This window comes from Triticum urartu, chromosome 6A (genome assembly GCF_056163025.1).
Source record: "Triticum urartu cultivar PI428250 chromosome 6A, HENAU_Tu73, whole genome shotgun sequence".
Lineage (NCBI taxonomy): Eukaryota > Viridiplantae > Streptophyta > Magnoliopsida > Poales > Poaceae > Triticum > Triticum urartu.
In genome coordinates, this window is record NC_141878.1 from 191489329 (window position 1) to 191500050 (window position 10722).

The window sequence follows — 10722 nt, forward strand, 5'->3', positions numbered from 1 at the left end:
AAGGAATTCCTCATGAAGAAAGGCTTCAAACCCGGTTCACTTGACCCAACTCTTTTCACTAAAACTTATGATGGTGAACTATTTGTGTGCCAAATTTATGTAGATGATATCATTTTTGGCTGTACTGACCAATGTTACAGTGATGAATTTGCCTATATGATGAGTGAAGAATATCAAATGTCTATGATGGGAGAATTGAAATTCTTCTTAGGTCTTCAGATTCGTCAACAGCAAAATGACATATTCATATCTCAGGAGAAATACCTCAAGATTGCAAAGGAGTCAAAATCCCTATGCCCACAAATGGCCATCTATGCACTGATGAAAAAGGTACTGACTTCGATCAAAAGGTATATCGCTCCATGATTGGTTCTTTATTGTACCTATGTGCATCTAGGCCAAATATTATGCTTAGTGTTTGCATGTGTGCCCGATTTCAAGCTACACCAAAGGAATCACACCATAAGGCTGTGAAGCATATTCTTCGATATCTAGCTCACACACCAACACTTGGATTATGGTACACCAAGGGCTCCTCTTTTGATCTCATTGGATATTTAGACTCTGACTATGTTGGTGATCGTGTGGACCGCAAGTCAACATTTTGCACATGCCACTTCCTCGGACGATCCTTGGTCTGTTGGTCCTCGAAGAAACAGAACTGCGTATCACTGTCTACTGCTGAAGCTAAGTACATTGCTGCTGGTTCTTGTTGTGCTCAACTACTATGGATGAAGCAAACTCTCAAGGACTACGACGTCAACATGAAGAATGTGCCACTCTACTGTGACAATGAGAGTGCCATCAAGATTGCTGATAACCCAGTTCAGTGATAACCCACAAGTATTGGGGATCGCAACAGCTTTCGAGGGTAGAGTATTCAACCCAAATTTATTGATTCGACACAAGGGGAGCCAAAGAATATTCTCAAGTACTAGCAGCTGAGTTGTCAATTCAACCACACCTGGAAACTTAGTATCTGCAGCAAAGTGTTTAGTAGCAAAGTAATATGATAGTGATGGTAACGGTAACAAAAGAGTAACTAAAGCAAAGTAATGTTTTTGGTATTTTGTAGTGGTTGTAACAATAGCAACGGAAAGTAAATAAGCGTAAACCAATATATGGAAAGCTCGTAGGCATCGTATCAATGATCGATAATTATGTCGGATGTGATTCATCATGTAACATTCATAACATAGGGTGACATAGAACTAGCTCCAATTCGTCAATGTAATGTAGGCATGTATTCCGAATGTAGTCATACGTGCTTATGGAAAAGAACTTGCATGACATCTTTTGTCCTACCCTCCTGTGGCAGCGGGGTCCTAATGGAAACTAAGGGATATTAAGGCCTCCTTTTAATAGATAATCGGAGCAAAGCATTAGCACATAGTGAATACATGAACTCCTCAAACTACGATCATCACCGGTAAGTATCCCGATTATTGTCACTTCGGGGTTAACGGATCATAACACATAATAGGTGACTATAGACTTGCAACATAGGATCAAGAACTCTCATATATTGATGAAAACATAATAGGTTCAGATCTGAAATCATGGCACTCGGGCCCTAGTGACAAGCATTAAGCATAGCAAAGTCGTAGAAACATCAATCTCAGAACATGGTGGATACTAGGGATCAAACCCTAACAAAACTAACTCGATTACATGATAAATCTCATCCAAACCATCACCGTCCAGCAAGCCTACGATGGAATTACTCACGCACGGCGGTGAGCATCATGAAATTGGTGATGGAGGATGGTTGATGATGACGACGGCGACAAATCCCCCTCTCCAGAGCCCCGAACGGACTCCAGATCAGCCCTCCCGAGAGGTTTTAGGGCTTGGCGGCGGCTATCGTAAAACGCAATGAAATCTTCTCTCTATTTTATTCTCCCCAAAAGCAGATATATAGAGTTGGAGTTGGAGTCGGGAGGTCTCCAGGGGGCCCACGAGGTAGGGGGCGCGCCCTGGGGGGGGGCGCCCCCACCCTCGTGAACAGGGTGTGGGCCCCCTGGTCTTCATCTTTGGCGAGGATTTTTTATTATTTATGGTAAGATATTTCGTGGAGTTTCAGGTCATTCCGAGAACTTTTGTTTTCTGCACATAAAACAACATCATGGCAGTTCTGCTGAAAACAACGTCAGTCCGGGTTAGTTCCATTCAAATCATACAAGTTATAGTCCAAAACAAAGGGCAAAAGTGTTTGGAAAAGTAGATACGACGAAGACGTATCAACTCCCCCAAGCTTAAACCCTTGCTTGTCCTCAAGCAATTCAGTTGACAAACTGAAAGAAATAAAGAAAAACTTTTACAAACTCTGTTTGCTCTTGTTGTTGTAAATATGTCAAGCTAGCATTCAAGTTTTCAGCAAAGATTATAACTAACCATATTTGCAATAATTCTCATGTCTCATGATTACCCATATCAATAGCATAATCAACTAGCAAGCCATAATAATAAATCTCGGATGACAACACTTTCTCAAAACAATCATAATATGATATAACAAGATGGTATCTCGCTAGCCCTTTCTGTGACCGCAAAACATAAATGCAGAGAACCTTTAAAGATCAAGGACTGACTAGACATTGTAATTCATGGTAAAAGAGATCCAATCATAGTCACACCCAATATAAATTAACAGTAATGAATGCAAATGACAGTGGTGCTCTCCAACTGGTGCTTTTTAATAAGAGGATGATGACTCAACATAAAAGTAAATAGATAGGCCCTTCGCAGAGGGAAGCAGGGATTTGTAGAGGTGCCAGAGCTCGGTTTTGAAATAGAGGTGAATAATATTTTGAGCGGTATACTTTCATTGTCAACATAAGAACCAGGAGATGGCGATATCTTCCATGCTACACACATTATAGGCGGTTCCCAAATAGAATGGTAAAGTTTATACGCCCCCTCCACCAACAAACATAAATCCATGGCTTGCTCGAAACAACGAGTGCCTCCAACATACATCAGGTCCCAGGGGGAGTTTTGTTTTGCAATTATTTTTGATTTAGTTTGCATAAAGCATGGGACTGGGCATCCCGGTGACCAGCCATTTTCTCGTGAGTGAGGAGCGGAGTCCACTCCTCTTAAGAATAACCCGCCTAGCATGGAAGATACAGGCAGCCCTAGTTGATACATGAACTATTCGAGCATACAAAACATGATGATTATTTGAAGGTTTAGAGTTTGGCACATACAAATTTACTTGGAACGGCAGGTAGATACCACATAGAGGAAGGTATAGTGGGCTCATCTGGAATAACTTTGGGGTTTAAGGGATTGGATGCACAAGCAGTATTCCCGCTTAGTACATGTGAAGGCTAGCAAAAGACTGGGAAGCGACCAACTAGAGAGCGACAACAGCCATGTACATGCATTAAAATTAATAAACATTGGATGCAAGCATGAGTAGGATATAATCCACCATGAACATAAATATCGTGAAGGCTATGTTGATTTGTTTCAACTACATGCGTGAACATGTGCCAAGTCAAGTCAGTTAATCATTCAAAGGAGGATACCACCCCATCATACCACATCATAACCATCTCAATAGCATGTTGGCACGCAAGGTAAACCATTATAACTCATAGCTAATCAAGCATGGCACAAGCAACTATGATCTCTAATTGTCATTGCAAACATGTTTATTCATAACAAGCTGAATCAAGAACGATGAACTCATCATATTTGCAAAAACAAAAGAGGTCGAGTTCGTACCAGCTTTTCTCATCTCAGTCAGTCCATCATATATCATCATAATTGCCTTTCACTTGCATGACCGAACGATGTGAATAATAATAATAGTGCATGTGCATTGGACTAAGCTGGAATCTATGAGCATTTAATAAACAGGAGAAGACAAAGCAATATGGGCTCTTGGTTAAATCAACAATAAAGCATATAAGAGCCACTTCAAAAATTTAATTATGGTCTTCTCCTATCGACCCCCAAAGAAAGAAAAGAAATAAAACTATTTACACGGGAAAGCTCCCAACAAGCAAAAGAAGAACAGGAAGTACTTTTGGGTTTTCTTTTTAATTACTACTACAAGCATGGAAAGTAAATTAATTAAAAGCTACAACTAATTTTTTTGGTTTTTTCTTAAGGTTTATCAAACACACAAGAAGAAAGCATAAAAGGAAATAAACTAGCATGGATGATACAATGAAAAAGTATGAGCACCGACATCTAGCAATGAGTGTGTGTGAACATAAATGTAATGTCAGTGAGAAATATGTACTCCCTCAAGCTTAGGCTTTTGGCCTAAGTTGGTCTATGGCCACGGCTGGCCTGGATGATATCCATAATAATAGTTGTTGGGGTCATACTGTGATGCAGCGGCTATCGCCTCCTGAGCTGCAGTGTGGCGACGAGCGGCCTCCGCTCTCCTCTCGTACTCATCTGCCTCCTCTCTGGTAATAGTATATCCTCGTCTTTCCTGATAATCAAAGAAAGCAGGAGTAGGGAGAGTAATACATACAACACGGCGTCTGTCAAACATTAGTCGGTACTGGAGAGGTGATTCGTTCCTCTCGACAAAATGGTGAGAAACCATAGAATCAAAATCTAAATAAGCAGGAGGCAACTCCATGTCTCCTTCACGAACGTCTATCTCAAGAAATTTAGCTAAGCGGGTTGCATAAATTCCTCCAAAGAAATCTCCATTATATCTATTATGATGCAACCTACGAGCTACAATGGCTCCCATATGATAAGATTGGTCTCCTGACACAGCACTCTTGAGAATGCTAAGGTCAGGGACACACATGTGACATGCTTCATCCTTAGCATTTATGCACCTACCTATGAAGAGAGCAAAATAATGTATAGCAGGAAAGTGAATGCTCCCTATGGTAGCTTGCGTTATATCTCTAGATTCCCCTACAGTTATACTAACAAGAAGGTTTCTAAATTCAGATTTAGGGGGATCCCTAACACTACCCCATTGTGGAAGTTTGCAAGCAAAAGTGAAATCCTCTAAGTCCATGGTATAAGATTTGTCATAAAGATCAAACTTGAATGAAGGAGAATTACGCGAAGATGAATACTCAAACCTCCTCACAAAAGAGCTTGTGAGATCATGATACTGGGGGCATTTGTCTGCCTTGAAGTCCTCAAGACCAGCATTATGCAAATATGCGTTAAATTCTTCTTTAATTCCCGCTCGATCCATAAAATTTTCAGAAGGCCACTCACAAGGACGCACCGGAGCGTCTCTTGGTGGCTCTTCGTCAGCATCACGCATTGCAAGCCTGGGTCCTTGCTTCTTTGAAGAACCACCTTGGAACATTTTCCTAAGCATATTTCTTTCTCTGAAAAATTCTGAAATTTTTTAGTAACTTCAAAATAAAAGTAAACCAAACTCAATAATATTGATAGCAACTACTCCTACGAGTGCCTAGGGCATATATCATGCATCAAAACTACTTTTGACCATATAAATTTGACATGTAAGCTCAAGAACAGGGTCACCTAAGCAGCACAAATTTGCAATGAATAAAGCACTAGAACAAAAACTAATTGGACCAATGGAGGAGTCACATACCAAGGAACAATCTCCCCAAGCAGTTTTGTGAGAGGTGCTTTGAGCAAGGAGATCGAAAATTACAGCAAAGAGGGCTGGAAATCGTGCTTGAGTTGGTTTTTCATGTTTGTGGGAGGAAGAAGAAGAGGATGGGTGCAGGAATAAGTGGAGGAGGGCCACCGTGGGCCCACGAGGCAGGGGGCGCGCCCTAGAGGGGTGGGCGCGCCCTCCACCCTCGTGGCAAGGTGGTTGGCCCCCTGGTGTGATTTTTGCACCATAAATCCTCAAATATTCCCGAAAAAATCATATTAAATTGGCATGTCATTCTGAGGACTTTTATTTTCGGGACATTTTTATATTGCACGGATAAATCAGGAAACAGACAGAAAAATATTTATTTTTATTTTATTTAATATAATTAACAGAAAGTAAAACTGGGTACAGAAGGTTGTGCTTCTAGTTTCATCCATCTCAGGCTCGTCAAAAGGAATCCACTAACAAGGTTGATCAAGTCTTGTTAACAAACTCATTCCGATTAACATGAAACAGGAGAAATTTCGAATAACACTAGGTTACCTCAACGGGGATATGCACATCCCCAATAATAAGTATATCATATTTCTTCTTGACAGTAGGAAGAGGAAATTCAAAACCTCCAAATATAATCGATGGAAATTTTCCGATAGAATTGATACTGTGAATTTGAGGTTGTTTCCTCGGAAAGTGTACCGTATGCTCATTACCATTAACATGAAAAGTGACATTGCCTTTAGTGCAATCAATAACAGCCCCTGCAGTATTCAAAAAAGGTCTTCCAAGAATAACAGACATACTATCGTCCTCGGGAATATCAAGAATAACAAGGTCCGTTAAAATAGTAACGTTTGCAACCACAACAGGCACATCCTCACAAATACCGACAGATATAGTAGTTGATTCATCAGCCATTTGCAAAGATATTTCAGTAGGTGTCAACTTATTCAAGTCAAGTCTACGATATAAAGAGAGAGACATAACACTAACACCGGCTCCAAGATCACATAAAGCAGTTTTAACATAATTTCTTTTAATGGAGCATGGTATAGTAGGTACTCCTGGATATCCAAGTTTCTTAGGTATTCCACCCTTAAAAGTATAATTAGCAAGCATGGTGGAAATTTCAGCTTATGGTATCTTTATTTTACTTGTAATAATATCTTTCATATACTTAGCATAAGGATTTGTTTTGAGCATATCAGTTAATCGCATACGCAAAAAGATAGGTCTAATCATTTCAGCAAAGCGCTCAAAATCCTCATCATCCTTCTTCTTGGATGGTTTGGGAGGAAAAGGCATGGGTTTCTGAACCCAAGGCTCTCTTTCTTTACCATGTTTCCTAGCAACAAAGTCTTTCTTATCATAACGTTGATTCTTTGATTGTGGGTTATCAAGATCAACAGCAGGTTCAATTTCTACATCATTATCATTACTAGGTTGAGCATCATCATGAACATCATCATTAACATTTTCATTAGGTTCTTGTTCATTGCCAGATTGTGTTTTGGCATCAGACATAGATATACCATTTGGATTATCAGGTGGTTCAGCAATAGGTTCACTAGAAGTTTGCACAGTTCTGTTATTTTTCTATTTCTTCTTTTTAGAAGAACTAGGTGCATCTAAATTATTTCTCTGAGAATCTTGCTCAATTCTCTTAGGGTGTCCTTCATGATACAAAGGTTCCTGAGTCATTCTATCAGTTCTAGTAGCCACTTTAACAGCATAATTATTTTCCTTACTATTCATCTCATTGAGAAATTCCTTTTGAGCTTTAAGTACTTGTTCTACTTGAGTGGTAACCATGGAAGCATGTTTACTAATAATTTTAAGTTCACCTTTGACATTAGCCATATAATCACCCAAGTGTCCAAGCATATTTGAATTGTCTACCAAAATAAGCATTAAAGTCTTCTTGCTTAGCCATAAATTTATCAAACTCATCTAAGCATGGGCTAGCAATTTTAGTAAATGGGATTACAGCTTTATCATATCTATAGAGAGAATTTACCTTTACTACCTGTGTCGGGTTATCGCGGTCTGGAGGTTCTTCAATTATTAAAGGATTAAGATCATATGTTTCTTCAATAGGCGGTAAATTAAGACCATGTATTTCTTCAATAGGAGGTAAATTCTTAACATCTTCAGCTTTAATACCTTTTTCTTTCATAGATTTCTTTGCCTCTTTCATGTCTTCGGGACTGAGAAATAGAACAACTCTCTTCTTCGGAGTTGGTTTGGGAATAGGATCATTAATTGGAGCAGGAGCTGGCTCAGGAGCTGGCTCAGGAGGTGCCCGATTATTTTCATTTGTCAACATATTATTCAATAAGATTTCAGCTTCATCCGGTGTTCTTTCCCTGAAAAGAGAACCAGCACAACTATCCAAGTAATCTCTTGAAGTATCGGTTAGTCCATTATAAAAGATATCAAGTATTTAATTTTTCTTAAGCGGATGATCAGGCAAAGCATTAAGTAACTTGAGAAGCCTCCCCCAAGCTTGTGGGAGACTCTCTTCTTTAATTTGCACAAAGTTGTATATTTCCTTTAAAGAAGCTTGTTTCTTATGAGCAGGGAAATATTTAGCAGAGAAGTAGTAAATCATATCCTGAGGACTACGCACACAACCAGGATCAAGAGAATTAAACCATATCTTAGCATCACCCTTTAATGAGAACGGAAATAATTTCAGGATATAAAAGTAGCGAGATCTCTCATCATTAGTGAACAGGGTAGCTATATCATTTAATTTAGTAAGATGTGCTACAACAATTTCAGATTCATAGCCATGAAAAGGATCAGATTCAACCAAAGTAATTATATCAGGATCAACAGAGAATTCATAATCCTTATCAGTAACAAAGATAGGTGAGGTAGCAAAAGCAGGGTCAGGTTTCATCCTAGCATTTAGAGATTGCTTATTCCATTTAGCTAATAACCTTTTGAGTTCATATCTATCTTTGCAAGCTAAAATAGCTAAAGAAGCTTCTTGATCAAATAAATAACCCTCAGGAATAACAAGTGATTCTTCTTCATCATCACTTTCATCATCATAATCAGATTCAATATTTTCAATCTCTCTAGCCCTAGCAAGTCGTTCCTCGAGAAAATCACTAAGTGGCATAGTAGTATCAGGCATAGAGGTAGTTTCATCATAAGTATCATGTATAGCAGAAGTAGCATCATCAATAACATGTGACATATCAGAACGAATAGCAGAAGCAGGTTTAGGTGTCGCAAGCTTACTCATAACAGAAGGTGAATCAAGTGCAGAGCTAGATGGCAGTTCCTTACCTCCCCTCGTAGTTGAGGGATAAATGGTTGTCTTAGCGTCTTTCAAGTTCTTTATAGTGTCCAGCAGATATAAATCCCAAGTGACTCAAAGAATAGAGCTATGCTCCTCGGCAACAGCGCCAGAAATTAGTATTGATAACCCACAAGTATAGGGGATCGCAACAGCTTTCGAGGGTAGAGTATTCAACCCAAATTTATTGATTCGACACAAGGGGAGCCAAAGAATATTCTCAAGTATTAGCAGCTGAGTTGTCAATTCAACCACACCTGGAAACTTAGTATCTGCAGGAAAGTGTTTAGTAGCAAAGTAATATGATAGTGATGGTAACGGTAATAAAAGAGTAACGAAAGCAAAGTAATGTTTTTGGTATTTTGTAGTGGTTGTAACAATAGCAACGGGAAAGTAAATAAGCGTAAACCAATATATGGAAAGCTCGTAGGCATCAGATCAATGATGGATAATTATGCCTGATGCGGTTCATCATGTAACATTCATAACATAGGGTGACACAGAACTAGCTCCAATTCATCAATGTAATGTAGGCATGTATTCCGAATGTAGTCATACGTGCTTATGGAAAAGAACTTGCATGACATCTTTTGTCCTACCCTCCCGTGGCAGCGGGGTCCTAATGGAAACTAAGGGATATTAAGGCCTCCTATTAATAGAAAACCGGAACAAAGCATTAGCACATAGTGAATACATGAACTCCTCAAACTACGGTCATCACCGGTAAGTATCCCGATTATTGTCACTTCGGGGTTAACGAATCATAACACATAATAGGTGACTATAGACTTGCAAGATAGGATCAAGAACTCTCATATATTGATGAAAACACAATAGGTTCAGATCTGAAATCATGGCACTCGGGCCCTAGTGACAAGCATTAAGCATAGCAAAGTCATAGCACATCAATCTCAGAACATAGTGGATACTAGGGATCAAACCCTAACAAAACTAACTCGATTACATGATAAATCTCATCCAACCCATCACCGTCCAGCAAGCCTACGATGGAATTACTTACGCACGGCGGTGAGCATCATGAAATTGGTGATGGAGGATGGTTGATGATGACGACGGCAATGAATCCCCCTCTCCGGAGCCCCGAACAGACTCCAGATCAGCCCTCCCGAGAGGTTTTAGGGCTTGGCGGCGGCTCCGTATCGTAAAACGCAATGAAATCTTCTCTCTATTTTTCTCTCCCCGAAAGCAGATATATAGAGTTGGAGTTGGAGTCGAGAGGTCTCCAGGGGGCCCACGAGGTAGGGGGGCGCGCCCTAGGGGGGGGCGCCCCCCACCCTCGTGAACAGGGTGTGGGCCCCCTGATCTTCATCTTTGGCGAGGATTTTTTATTATTTATTGTAATATATTCCGTGGAGTTTCAGGTCATTCCGAGAACTATTGTTTTCTGCACATAAAACAACATCGTGGCAGTTCTGCTGAAAACAGCGTCAGTCCGGGTTAGTTCCATTCAAATCATACAAGTTATAGTCCAAAACAAGGGCAAAAGTGTTTGGAAAAGTTGATACGACGGAGACGTATCATTCAGCACTTGTCGTGGAATTGTCATGGCAGATGTCCTAGTGTGAGGACTTAGTCGTGAGTTCAACGCATCTTTGTAGTAGCTTGAGAGGGGTTGAGCGGAATCGAGAGACACAACACAAGACAAGGATTTAGACAGGTTCGGGCCCTGGGAAACATCATCCGGAATAGCCCTATATGTTGTTTGTGGCTAGATCTTATTATGCTCATGAGAGAGTCGCCGCATAAGCCGACCCCCCCTTTGTGTCTAGCCCTAGCGATTGTTTCTTGCTTGTCCCCCTTTTGGGGAGCCCTGCCCTTCCTT